The sequence below is a fragment of the Tinamus guttatus genome, unplaced genomic scaffold (assembly GCF_059628265.1).
Source record: "Tinamus guttatus ecotype Peru unplaced genomic scaffold, ASM5962826v1 Tinamus_guttatus_pri_ptg000056l, whole genome shotgun sequence".
In the NCBI taxonomy this organism is placed as follows: Eukaryota; Metazoa; Chordata; class Aves; order Tinamiformes; family Tinamidae; genus Tinamus; species Tinamus guttatus.
Window position 1 is genome coordinate 3791416 of NW_028288590.1, and position 13790 is coordinate 3805205.

At 42.2% G+C, this 13790-nt stretch overlaps 1 protein-coding gene across 1 annotated transcript in view; it reads left to right on the forward strand.

The window, feature by feature from the left end:
- Positions 1 to 13790, forward strand: part of CHD7 (chromodomain helicase DNA binding protein 7) — a 122267-nt gene that overhangs the window by 25553 nt on the left and 82924 nt on the right. The gene's annotated exons all lie outside the window — the stretch shown is intronic.

Sequence of the window (13790 nt, forward strand, 5' to 3'; positions counted from 1 at the left end):
GGCATTTTCAATCTATTTAGGCTACTTATATATGTAGTTTGTTTATATATGTAAATGAGAAATGTACTGAACACTGTAATTGAATGATGCTTTTATTTCCAGGATGTAACTACTGCTTAACATATGCGAAAGAGGCTTGCTCTGACAACTCTGTCTGTTTTTTGAGGACTTCTGTGATCTCACAGAAGGCTTTTTAATATTTATTCATCACTAGTGTTATGGTTGTGTTTTGATGATAGACACTTAGGAGATGGGTGTTAGGCAACCAGTTGAAAATTATTGTAAAGTGATTTTTTTTTAAGTGATCTGTAGATTCAACTTGAAATCCCTGAGCACATTAAAAGTGCTAATGCACAGCCTTCTGAAAGCCAGGTTTCTTGTATTTCTCGGGTAACTTCCAAAGTACCAGCTAATGTGGAATCTGGTTTAAACCTGGTATGTGTGGCTTAACCACCGGTTCGTAAATAGGGCTTGTGCGTTTACTGGCTTGATATTGGCAGACTGACTTTTGGAGAAATTGCAATATTGTAGAGTTGCTGAAATGAGCAACTGTTTGCCTTTTGGGGAGACAGCTGTGTTACATGGTCAGAGATACGTTGTACTTCTCGGTGGCTTTCTGTGCGTGACCTGTCCATGCATTAGTCACACGCTGCTCTGTAAGGAGAAGTGAAGAGAGAAGCCCTGTGGCAATGAGATGTGTTGCTTTCTTGAAAAATGTCGAGTGAATGAAACGGCGATGGAGGAGGGGGCTTGGTGAGATAGGAATGTTGTTAGTGATGGGTGATGGTTCTGTGACTCGCTGTCTGGCTCTGCGATAGTTCTGTGACTCGCCAGAGTTCTGTGGCTCGGAGGCACGAGCAGCGACGGTGCCGCTTCCAGGGCAGCCGTCCAGCTGAGCAAGGGGAATCGCTGTGGGGCCGTCTTGTAAGTAGCTCCCTGATGTCTGGGAAAGAAGCTTTTCTTTTTCCCACCACCTCCTCCCCGAGTCTTACCCATTAGAGCTTTAATAGAAAAGGTACAAAACTAGGGCCAAGGAAGGACCAGCTTGTGGTTCTGGAGCTTGGGAGCAGCAGTAGAGCGAGCATCTATTAATGCTTCGGTAAGCTGTGTTATTTGGGTATGCTGGTCTGGCTAGCCAAAAGGCTTAAGCAGTAGGCAGCTAGTGTATGGTGTAGCAGATGTGGCAAATTAAATCAAATGATGGAATTACTGGTTATTTTAATTTGAATTTGAGTCAAAACTGCAGATACCTGGGGAAAAAAAAAAGTAGGGAAACACAAGCTGGACAGTTTTGGCTCCAGTGAAATGTAAAGTTGTCGAAAACCTGAAATCTTACAGGTTTGAGAACTGGACTGAAGAGGAAGATTTTGGACTATGCCCTGCTTCATTTGTAAAGCTGCCTTAAAGGAGAGGGATGTCTGCTGTAAAGTAACAGATGGATACTTCTTTTCTAGCAAAATTAAAAAGCAGCAGTGTAAATGATTGGACTATATCGCTGTCATAGGTTTGAAATAGAGGAGCTACGTAGATTTCCATCTTGTAGATGTTCCTTGCATCGCTGCTTTGCTGATATATCCTTTCTCCTTGCTTCTCAAATGAAAGTCTCTTTCAAACTTGTTTTGGTTGGCTCCAACTCGGGAGGGAAAAAAGCCTTTGGGCACTGCACTAGATCTTAACTTGAAGCTTACTCTGATTTTGATACTGCTGCTTCATTCAAGGCCTTGGCAGGTGAGAGAACCTCAGTTTTGTCCTTGCTGTAGAGAAGACATAGGGAAGGGCTGCAATACATGAAAAATTAACTGAATCTTCAGTAGCATGCCATGGCCACACTGACAACCACGAACTTCCAGATCACCCGCTAGGGCTCTGTGTAGAGCTGATTCATAGCAATGGAGCCAAATCTCCTGGTTTAAAGGTACTAAACTGAATTTAAATATTTAGTACAGTAGAATATCCCTAGCTCACTGCTTTTGCCTAAGAAACAGGCTATGTTGTATAAAAAATGTAAAAAGTCTTCTGTATGTGATGCTGCTTACAGTTCTGAGATCTCTAAGTAAAGAATAAAGGAAATACCCCTATTCAGAGCAGGTAATGAAGCAGCACTGTTTGTTTTTTGTATGCGGATACTTCAGTTACTTAAAAAGAAAAATTCTTGCCAGAGCATCCTCCTACACTTTTGAAGAAAATGCATTTTTTTGGAGTTGTCGAGAAGAGTTGCTAGCATATGGGCAACACTTATTATTTGCTGTTGCTAATGCCAAACTGTGGCTTCTGTAAATGCAGCTGTCTAAAAATCTAGGCATTCAATAATGAAAAAGTAAGTCTGATGCCACTGGTTTTGATCAGTATTGATATCTCTGTATTGATAATGGAAAAAAATAATGTGGCCAAGACTGAGGCTTAGAATTTATCCAACAGAACTGCAGAGTAGAGCTGCACCCCTTCCATCCCTAAACTGGAAAGTTACTTTCTAAGTAACCAGAAATCAAACACAAATGCAGTATTTTTCTAGAAGAAAAGGCACCAAAAAGCTTTATATTATATAAATACCCATTTTGGTTAGAACAAGTAAGCTCAGAATTCAGCCGTGCTCTAATCCCAGCCTGCAGGGCTGGGCAGGACTGTGTGGCGAGGTGCTCTTTGGAAAGGGAAACTGGCAGCTGCCTTCCCTGGATGCTCTGGAGCAAGCTGGGACTCCAGCAATCCCGATTAAGAAATCCAGTTAACAGCTGTTGCTATTGCTACTGTATTGCACACATCTCTTCTTTAGGCTGTTCCAAGTATTCCCCTTGCTTAATTCTTCTCCTCTCTTCTGGTTTGTGTGTAATTTGCAGAGCTGTGCAAAATGCATTGGGTGCTGTGGGGCAGGAGAGGCACAAGTGGTGCTAAGGCACCGTGTAGCATCTGTTACACTTGGCAAGAGGTGAGACCTCGGTTTGGTGGAATTCTGAACGGGCACCCTTAGCAGTTTTACAGGGACCCGTGTCAACCTGGAATAAATCCGTTAATTCAGTTAGGTTTTAAGGTATTTCAGAGTGTTAAGACACTGAAGTTTCTCTTCTTTTTTTTTTTTCTCTCCTCTTTTCTTTCTTCAACAACTCAGTGTCATTGGTATATAGTATCCAGCAGGATCTGATTCCCATGACTGGCTATTACTGATGTTTCCTTGTTTTGCTTTGAAGCTGGAGCCCCAGATGAGGCCATGTGCTTTTTCTGAACTCATCTTCATTTTATTTCAAGGCTTAGTTCACTGTGCTCAGAAAATAGAGGCACGTGGATTTGGAGTGTTGAAGAGGGCAGTAAAGGGGACAATGATGATCTCGTGTACTTCAGACTTCTGGGTGGTGCTTTGTGATCAAATGTTGCACAAGTAATTTAAAAGGCAGTATAAAAAAGTTGGCCAAAAAAACTCACAGTGAACATTCTGTTAGCAGTAGGAGGCAATTCATCATCCTGTTAAGTACATTCCTTTTACCTCCATATCTAGTTTTATAGAATTATGTACATACACACACACACACACTGGGAGGACAGGAAGCTAGATTTTATTCCTTTGTGGGTACCATTAATGAAGCACCCGAGTTTCAGATGTAGGGCTAAATCGTATTTGCTTATACAGCTTAAGGACTGCTATTTCTTAAATTATCTAATTCCTCACTCCTATGACTTCTAAATCAGTTGATCTTCAGCAAAGCCTCAATTGTGTTTTATGCTCAGCTGTGCGCTATAGGTTCCAGGTGATGCAAGTCTTTGCTAGCTTAGAAAGATGTACAAAAGACTTGATGTACAAAAGGTCCTATAATGATGCCATTTACTGTTTGCTGCTTTGGGAAAAGACAGTTAGGACTTCACGCATTTAGTCCCTGCCTGTTATGTTCTGGATGAAACATTTTGTATGGATGAAATCCATTTGGAAGTCTTATTTAGTCTTGATAGCTGAAAAGTTCATTGTACTTGTTTTTTAATTTATCTACATATAAGCAAAAGAAAGTGTTTTAGCCATGTGTTTGTTTACCTCTGATGAGGAGGATTTTTGACCCTTGGTAGAATAAAGATTTTTCTAGTATTGTTTCTGCACTGTAGAATAGCTAATAAACTATCTTTGGAGGGCTTTACATGTCTGTGTTACACTGAAATAGCTGCAAGCTGTCAACTCTGTATGGTAGCAGCATTCGTGTCATGCTTGATTAGGAGTCCTGACTGCTGTAGTTAAAACATGTGTGGCTCCCTAAATATTTTTGATTGCCATTTAAATTTTAGGACTCACTTTATGGATCAGAATTTCACTTTATTTCAGGTATTTACAAACACAAAATAAAGAAATTGCCTGACCCATAGAGTTTACAGTCTAAACTCTTCCAAAGTTATCAAAATAATCTTTGCTATTTCTTATACTTGTACAATAGCATTCTAATTTTCAGTCAGCCTGACCCTTTCCTCTTATTTCCTTGCTTTTCTTCAAAAAAAAATCAACTTCACCTTTACAGACTTCAGTGAGTAGAAAAACACTTTTTCCTTTTCTTGAAAAGGCATGGAATGGCAATGGATTCATTTTCAAGAAGTCTTCAAGATTTAATGCTATGTAGATGGTTCAGCATGTCTAAGATTCATAGCTTGAAAGGCAAAATTAAATCAAATTTAAAAATCATTAGGAGCAGTGAAGATGGTGCTTTCAGTCATAAAACTGTAACCTGTATTTTGAGAGAAGGTAGAGTTACCTGCTGCAAAACAGAACTAGTTTCCAAGTTTATTTTCAGGTGACTAAATATGTCCTTTTACATCTTATCTATGAATAGAAATGCAGTGCTATTTTTGTAGCTTTGTCATAGGTCTCTTAACACACAGAGAATTGAAGGTGCCCAAGAACTTTTCTGTAGAGTGCCAAAGATTTCATCATAGATGAATGCCAGCTGCCTTCACTGCTGCAATAACCTGAATGGCTATGGCTCTGGATACTGGATCACTAATTATCTTTGACTGGCAAACTACTTCCAAGTTCTTCAAAATGTTGATTAAAAGGAAAGTGAGACTGTGTAGTTCTAAAATTTTAGATTACGAATTCTTCCCTTGTTTTTGTTTGAACATGAATGTGTTGGGATCATTTTAGAAGTGTGTGCATATGAATTAAACAACACACAGTTGAAAATTGCCCCGTTACGTCTCTTGTGTGAACTGGGGGAGACCTGTTAAAGCTTTGCTTAAGACAATGTGCTTCTCTCTTCCTTCCGAACCTCCATGTTTTTATAGCGGAAAAATATTGGAGTACAGTCCTGCTGGGAAAGGAGAACCACATGGAAGTAGGACCAGACACCTGATGAAGGTTGTGGTGGTCTAGCAGACACATTCTCATCTGTAACTTGTGCAGGGGAAGCCTCATACTACACAGGCACCTTCTGCCCTGTCTGTGCACAAACCTACAAACCATCAGCTGGCTTGTGCTCAGCCATGGATCAAAGCAAATGGTAGAAGAAAAGAAGCCAAGAATAAATCATCATTCCAGAGTATCCTTTTCCAGTAGGATGCTCAAGACAGCTATCTCAATTTAGGGGGTGAAGGGGGACTGAGTAACCCAAATGAGTTGTCCAGCAAAGAGTTGTTGTCGAACATGAGTTTTGATATCTGTACTATGTCCTAGCTACCATATGCTTTGGGTATCAGCGGACTTGTTTACCAATTCTGGCAGTGAATGAAGACGACTTAAATCTGTTCACTCTATCAATTGCATTTTGTCTTTCAATGTTCTAGTGTTTTTATTGTCTGGCAACACTTTTTCTTCATAATATGCTTATTGCTTAAATAGCTTGAGAAATGTGGTCGGATGCAAGAATTTAACACTGCTTTCGTATAGTTCCTTGCATATAGTAAAATACATCAAATAACCAGTTCCTTAGAAAAAGGATCTCTAGTACCAGAAAGTAAGACTTTCTTGTAAAAGCCAGTAGATGAGTAGATGAGATGTGATTTCATTTAAATAGTTTGTAAAGTATTGCTATTATAAAGCAGTGGTAACTTGTAAGGCCTTTCCAGCGTAATATGCAAATTCATCACTTGCTGAAAGGTTCGAGATGACACGTGAAATGTGCTGGGCAAAACTCACCATAAATCCTGAAAGTTGACTAAGGGTTTGAATACAGATACAGGATCATTCATCCTGCCAGATGAAAAGAGTGTGAGGGATAACTACCATTTTGGTCTGCAAGTCTGAAACACGCTCTCTTTACTTCAGTGAAAACTCTGGCTTTTCACTTTGGATATATAAGGTGTATTTATCTTCACAAAAATGAGTGTGGATATGTGGTTCCTGTACAAATGCAGACTGTGATCTACCAGTATTTATGAAGAACACATGTACAGGAAAATGACTCTTAAGTACAAGTCATAAATTGAAATGATTATAGAATATACATGGACAAATATACCATGTGTGGTATTGGTAGACTGTAATTTCATCAAGTGGTTTTTCAGACTTCATAAACTATGAATGAAACATGATTGTATTGGCCTTATAACAGGTAAAGTAAAATATAGGGTCTGGCTACTTTAAAGTGCTCATAATTCTACAGCTGGAAATAGCCTTTTGGGACACGATTAAATCTTAAAGCCTGCCTATGATTAAAAAAATACATTTCCATGAAAATCGCATGTTTAGAAACCCTGGAAACATTTGGGTATCCACCTCATGAATTTTTACAATTCCCAGCTTTCTATATGTAAACACGGCGAGCTATTTTCAACAATTTAGTGAAAGGGGGTGGTGGGTGGTTTGTCTGGCTTCGAATTTTCCTCGTTCCTCACCCGATCTGTTGTGCTGGGTGCGAGGCTTCGGCGGGCGCGCGAGGCCGCGTGTGCAAAGGCCGACCCGCCCCTGCCCCCTCGTACCCTGCGACACTCGGCCTGTCTTTGTGCTCGAGTTTATTCATGATGGATACGTTTCCCTCCCCAGCGCATGTGCTGGGCCCTCGCGGAGGGAACAGATAAATTATTTTCAGCTGCAGCCCTGCCAGGCCGGGCCGGGGGGAGGAAGGCGGCCTGTGCTCCCGGAGGAGCCGCGCTGAGCGGGGGGCCCCTGTGCTTGTGCTCGCCCGGGACAGGGCCCAGGCTGAGCGGCCTGCAGGAATATGAAAGGGGACGCCTCGCAGCCTCTCACATCCTTTTAAATGCAAAAGAATGTAGGAAATTGCCAGATCAGTTGGTTAATCAGTGACAACTGCAGTAGGTGTACAAAAAGCCTGGCCCTTAACAAGAGTAATCAGTTGTGCTTGGTGTTTTTTCAGCGCCTCAGCGGGTCGCCGCTGGCCCCACCTCTTGAATCCTCCGCGGGTTGAGTGTCACCTTTATAAGAGAATGTAATTGCTCGGAGATCCCTGGGTGACTGATGGCCACAATATAGGGCTGCTCCCGCCACCTCCCCCCGGCCTCGCCGGGCCTTTTTGTTCCGCTCCGGGCACCTCGCTGCGCTCCAGAGCGCGGAGCGTCGCCTGCGCGGGCCGCGCGGGGCCAAAGCGTGTTCTGCTCCTCGCTGCAGTCACTGCAAGATAACGCTGCCGTCGAGCATTTTCAAAAGTATTCCTGAAATATTTTCTGTGACTGCAATTGTTTCTCTTAACTTATCTGGGGCTATTTTTAGATAAACCTTCTCCTTCTCACATCTGTATTTTAAAGTTATGCTGGGGTAGAGGGTGGTCGCATGACCAAAAAAGGCCTCTAAAAATTCCAAGCTACGTAACACTAAAACTGAAGTGTTTCTAGTGTAGACTTGCTTTGCTCCCCCACCTCCCACTTCTAATGTAAAACCTTTTTTTTTTTTTTTTTTTCCCCTTTGTACCTCAAATAAGAAACATCCGAATATGCAGTTTTAATAACTGACTGGAAGAGTTGCTTCCTCCCCCCGCAACTGGAAAGAAAAGATGATGTTTGAAGCCTCTTATTTAATATCACAGATGCTGATTTAAAGTTGGCAGTTCTTGTGTTGGGAGCACAATTTGCAATGCAGCTGGTATAGTGAATATAGAGGAGAAGTCACTGGGAGTTGGAGGGGATGTTGTTGCAAGAAGCCACGGTGGGTTTGCATCACCGTCCTCCTAGGTGAGACTGTTGTGGTTCTTGCATCAAAGGCCCTGTGAACTTGAATGACGTAGGATATTGTTTCCAAATGCGTGGCACAGGCTGAACTCTGGCTGGTCATTCTCGCATCAGCTGCTTGACAGGAACAAGCTGCCAAATATTCCAAGGCTGTTGTGCCCTCAGTTGCCTCTGTAAAAGCCAGTTCTTTGCCAAAGTACATGTTGTATTAAGGAAATAAAATGCAATCTGGTTCATACTTTAATATTTTATGGGAAAATTACCATTGCATTAGTTTCTTGCCCAAAAGATGTTGCTGAATAATATCCATGTTGCTTTCTGCACGTGCGCAGTCAGCTAAACTATGACCTTTGAGGAAAGGCATATGAGGTTTTTCACCCTCCTTACCAACAACAAACAGCCTTAATTATATTGACTGCCTTAAATTTGCCACTGCAAATTTCTGGAAGGAAGGTTCTTCTGCAAAGGACTATCTAACCGGGTAGGTGTATAATTAAACTTCTTAGAAATACTTATATTGTAGTTCCTGACTCTTCTCACAGAAGATAGAATATTCTTGTTCTCTTCATCCTTGCAGGTCTGCTCTCTCTCTTCCCAGGATGGGGGAGAAATCCTAGCATCCTTTGATCCAATAGAAACCTATTTTTTCAGCACAGCTGTACTGTCTGAAGTGTGCGTTAGGAAACATTTCACATCTTAAAAAGTGTTTTTTAGGTTTTCGTATATCCAAGTGTTATTGGAAGCTGCAGGCAAAATCATGCTGTAATCACTTACAGATCTGCTGGTTTATTTTGGTTAGTCTCTATGCAGGGTGGATGTGCTGTGCATGATAAGTTACCTGTGATCTAAGTGAGACCTAACCATTAGACCAGGAGACTAGGCTAGTTCCTGCACTTGCCCCTAGGCCCTGGTGTAACTTTGCATCAAAAGTGCTGATCACTCAATAGATGAGTACCATGACAGTCTGTCTTCCACTTGGCATAATGTTCACTATGTTGTCAGGTTGTTGCTTATGGTTATAAAGTCTTTGAATGTTTTGCCTCAGACTTTGTTCATAAAAGGAAAATATGGTTAATGTCATTAATGTTTGCTTCCACGTGGCAAACATTTAAATGATGACCTAGAACGGCCAAGAGGAGCTTAGCAATTTTGAAAAGCAGTTATGCAGAAAATGTTCAAATGGAGATTTAGTAGCCTAATTTTTAATCCTACGTTATAAGGGCGCAGTCTCAAAGTTACCTTTGGCATGGCTTAGTTTTTGCCATGAGGCCTATTTCTGCCTCCTGCTTCAAAATACCAGGTATTTGCAATTCAGGTGTGTTATTCCATTAAGTAAGTAATTGTTTGTTTGCATCTCTTAGGTACTTTGGAGTTGTGTCTAAGATGCTTTGTAAAAGTCAGCAGTGTATGACTTGTCTTATTAAAAAAACAAAACAAATAAACAAAACCTTTATGCCATTACAGAATTAGTTTGCAGAAACACTTCTGGGATGTTCATAAAGAAAAATTACTCTTCTAAATCCTGTTTATTCAATTTGCTTGCTGCTTGGCTGTCAAGAAATACTAGCAAATTCATTGTACAGAAAGAGCGAGAGTTGAACTGGGTGATATTTTTATTGCAAAGTGTTATTTTGAACATAAGAACATGAAGACGCTGATATGGGGGCACATAAATCAATTTATAGCCCTTGCTGCTTTTTGTTCTTGGTGTTGATACCTGCTGCTTTGGGAAAAAGACTAAGGAAGCTCCAGTTTTAGGTTTTGCAGTGCTAAGACCTCAGGTAGGACTTAATCATAGAATGCTTAAGGTTGGAAGGGACCTGTAGAGGTCATCTAGTCCAACCCTCCTGCACACGCAGGGTCACCTAGAGCACGTGGCACAGGACTGCGTCCAAGCAGGTTTTGAAGATCTCCAGAGAAGGAGACTCCACAACCTCTCTGGGCAGCCTGTTCCAGTGCTCTGTCACCCTCACTGTTACGAAATTTTTCCTTAAGTTCCTGTGGAACTTTTGATGCTTCCGTTTCTGGCTGTTTCCTCTGGTTTTGTCGGCGGCTACCAGTGAAAAGAGACCAGCACCATCCTCCTCACTGCCTCCCTTGAGGTACTTATAGACACTGATGAGATCCCCTCTCAGCCTTCTCTTCTCCAGGCTGAACAGGCCCAGCTCCCTCAGCCTCTCCTCGTAGGGCAGATGTTCCAGGCCCCTGATCATCCTTGTAGCCCTGCGCTGGACTCTCTCCAGCAGCTCCACATCCCTCTTGGGCTATGGAGCCCAGAACTGGACACAATACTCCAGATGTAGCCTCACCAGGGCTGAGTAGAGGAGCTGCTCGACCCTCGAGGAGCCCTCAACCTGCTGGAGACGCTCTTCTTAACACGCCCCAGGATCCCATTGGCCTTCTTGGCCACGAGGGCACACTGCTGCCTCATGGTCAACTTGTCGTCCACCATGACATCCAGGTCCCTCTCTGCAGAGCTGTTCTCCAGAAGGTCAGTCCCCAGCCTGTACTGGTGTCTGGGGTTATTCCTCCCCAGGTGCAGGACCTTGCACTTGGCCTTGTTGAATTGCATGAGGTTTTTCACCGCCCAGTTGTCCAGTCTGTCCAGGTCCCTCTGGATGGCAGTGCAGCCCTCTGGGGTATCAGCTACTCCTCCCAGTTTGGTATCATCAGCAAACTTGCTGAGGGAGCACTCAGTGCCTTCATCCAGGTCATTGATGAATAAATTGAACAGGACTGGACCGAGGACTGATCCCTGGGGGTAATGTAATGTAGCAGTCAGTTGCTGTTCCATTCCAAAAAGTGAGGAGCTGACCAAGGCTACTCAGTCTCCAGCAGACGGAAATATCAAGCTGAACAGTGGTCAGTCCTACCTAAAATCTGGGTCTGTCGGATCACACCTGGAACGTGGCAGAGCACTGTACATACAAGTTCTGCCCGGGGAGACAATGGGGTCACTGAGCAGGTGACTGTGTCCCGATGGTCAGGATCGCATCTCAGACGTTGGCCAGGCAAGTGCTAGGGGAATCTATTCACAGGCTCCTTGGGGTCCAGTCTTGCTGGGAGAAACTCTCAGTTTTGGGAATAGAGAGACTACAGAACCTTGCCATCTTTTGTGTGTTCACAAACTTGCACAGCAGTCTGTCACCTGGGATTTGGATATTTTGTCCTCTGTCCCTGGAATAGTAGTCACTGTTTCGTGCGTATCAGCAGGTTTTGATTCATGGGGAAAACTGTACATGAATTTTAGAGGTGTTTTGAGTATTTAAGCCAAAGAAAAGACTTTTATGCTGAGCTTACTGTTGTCAGTCTTGGTCCAGTCTTGATGTTAGTACGCTTGCTTTCGTGAGGATATGAAGCAGCCTGTGTGACTATCTTAGCTTCAATTACTCTTTATTGCAATTGCTGCATCTGTGGGTTCCTCCAGGTTTTGAGGATTTAGCAGAGAAGGTAGTGTTGCTTGTAATGAAGGAAGCACGGAACTCTATAACTTGCAGTAAGGCTGCCTGCTTCAGAAATGACTGTTTCAGCATAAATTTACAATTGTGACCCTACCTTCTCAGCCTCATGACTTGCTTGACTCTGAGATGTCTGTCCTATTTGGAGCTTACTATGTGATTGCAACATTGACTGTTCTCTTACCAAAAAGTTGATGGTTGTTTGCTCACTGTTATTCTTTCCTACATGTGTTCTGTTAGTCGCCTCACAGAGGTGTGACTCTTGTTTATGGAGGTAGAGTAAGGTTTGGTGGGAGCATAACTTCTGACTGGAAAGGGCCATTGTCATTAAACTTGAGGCTGAAGCTAAAGCTGCAGAAATGCTGCTGAAGTTTGGAAACAAATTCCCAAACACATTCACGTGCTGTATTTTAAACCACACTTCATCTGTTTAGCTCTTGCTAAAGCTGTTGGAACTGATTTCGTGTTCTAGTTAAAATGCAAACCCAAAATCATAAATAGTGGCAGGCACTCTTAATTTAGGGGTTGCATTAATTTGTGTACACGCTGCTTCATAAACTTAGAGATTGCTTTTTCTTTTTGAAGAGCACATACTCAGGAAAGCTCAGTGTTCCCAGTTCACAGTGCATCTCATTCATTCCAAGTGACAGTCCCTAGTTCATATCTGCAAACTGGGGTCAGAGTCAGCTGGGCAGGAATTAAGGTGTCTTTAATTAAGCAAAGCCCTTATCTATTTCCTATTTTCACTGGTTTCTATGGGTGTAGTAGCAGGTCCTGCTAGCCGAGATTGACAGTGTTAGTGGCTGTCCCTCACTTCAATTTATTGAAAGCCTGTCAGCCGATGAGTTAAGCTGAGCAGTGCAATTCAAACACACACTTGGTTTCTGGAGAATCCTGTGTCATAGTGCCTACAATAATTAAAGTGAGAATTTTACTGTGTAGGTTTCAATTATTTTTACTGCAAAGTTTCGTTACTCTGCATTTCATTATGTTACAGGAGTAGGACATACTTGTGTCTTCAGAATGATTCTCTTGGGCGTGATTTCAGTAATAAACTAGTGAACAAACTCTTAGCTGTTTGTAGTTCTGTGGATGTAAATGATTAGCTGCTGGATCCGATCATCTGCTTGGGTGCAGGGTAGTAGCAGCAGAACGCTGGGGCTCTGCGCCCCTCAGCATGTGTGCATGTAGGGAGGCTCTGTGCCTTAGCAGAGCTCCTCAGGTGACGCTAAATCAGCGCAGGGATTTCCACCGTGGCAGAATGGCTGCTCCGGAGGCCCGAGGTGGCTCCTGCTGCCTTGAATCAGTGGAGGATGGGGTCAAAACTTTTTTGTGCTCTGCTTTAAGAGACTGAGGTGGCAAATATTACAGCTGGCTTGTATATAATAAAGAAATTCGAGTCAAAAGAAGTAGATATTTGAGATATGGCATGCAGGAGTTTACCCGCAAGTGATTTAGAAATACATGTGTTAATTTTCCAACCAAGCACTGAAGAGATTTAAGAGTGTAGTTTTAAAGGTGACATTCAAATGCTATTTTAGGAGAAGTGATAAATGCATGTGCTTTCCCTCTCGCCCTCTGCTTCATGCTGTAGAAGGTCCTCTTGACAATGGCTACAAGAAGTGTAATAAGCATGCTGATATCCTCCCCTAGAGCTTGGCTGGGACAAATTCAATACATTTTAACTAAATAACAGAGGATTCATACAACATCTTGTGAATTTTCTTTGGGGGTGCTGAGGTGGGCAAAGCATCTTTTCAGAACATGCAACGCTTTGCTGTGGAAAAGGTGATCGGAAGCTTTTTTGAAACGATTCTGTTCAAGTGCACTACTCTTTTCGAGTTCAAGTGCACGGTTTATTAGATTAGTATTTTTATTATTTAAATTCATTTGTAATTACAGATTCTCCTTAGTGAGTTTTCAAATTATAATTCTGGAGCAAACATCTGGGGTCTTCTGAAAAGTTATAGTTAGTAACATGATTAGTAACGTGTGATGATGAATACTGTACTCTGGTGACGGTACCCACCCCCTCTACCCCCGCTTATCATGAGGGAAATTTTGATAGGGATTCAGAAATCTACCTTATCTTAGAATGCTTAAGAAAATCTAATTTTCTTATACAAGTTGCTTGTGTAGTTTTATTTAAATGGGAAGAAGCATCATGTTGTTTCTGAATTTACAACGTGACTAAATTAAAAAAAAAAAACGTGCAGCAGAAAAAAAAAGACTTAAATGTAAAGCTGGGCT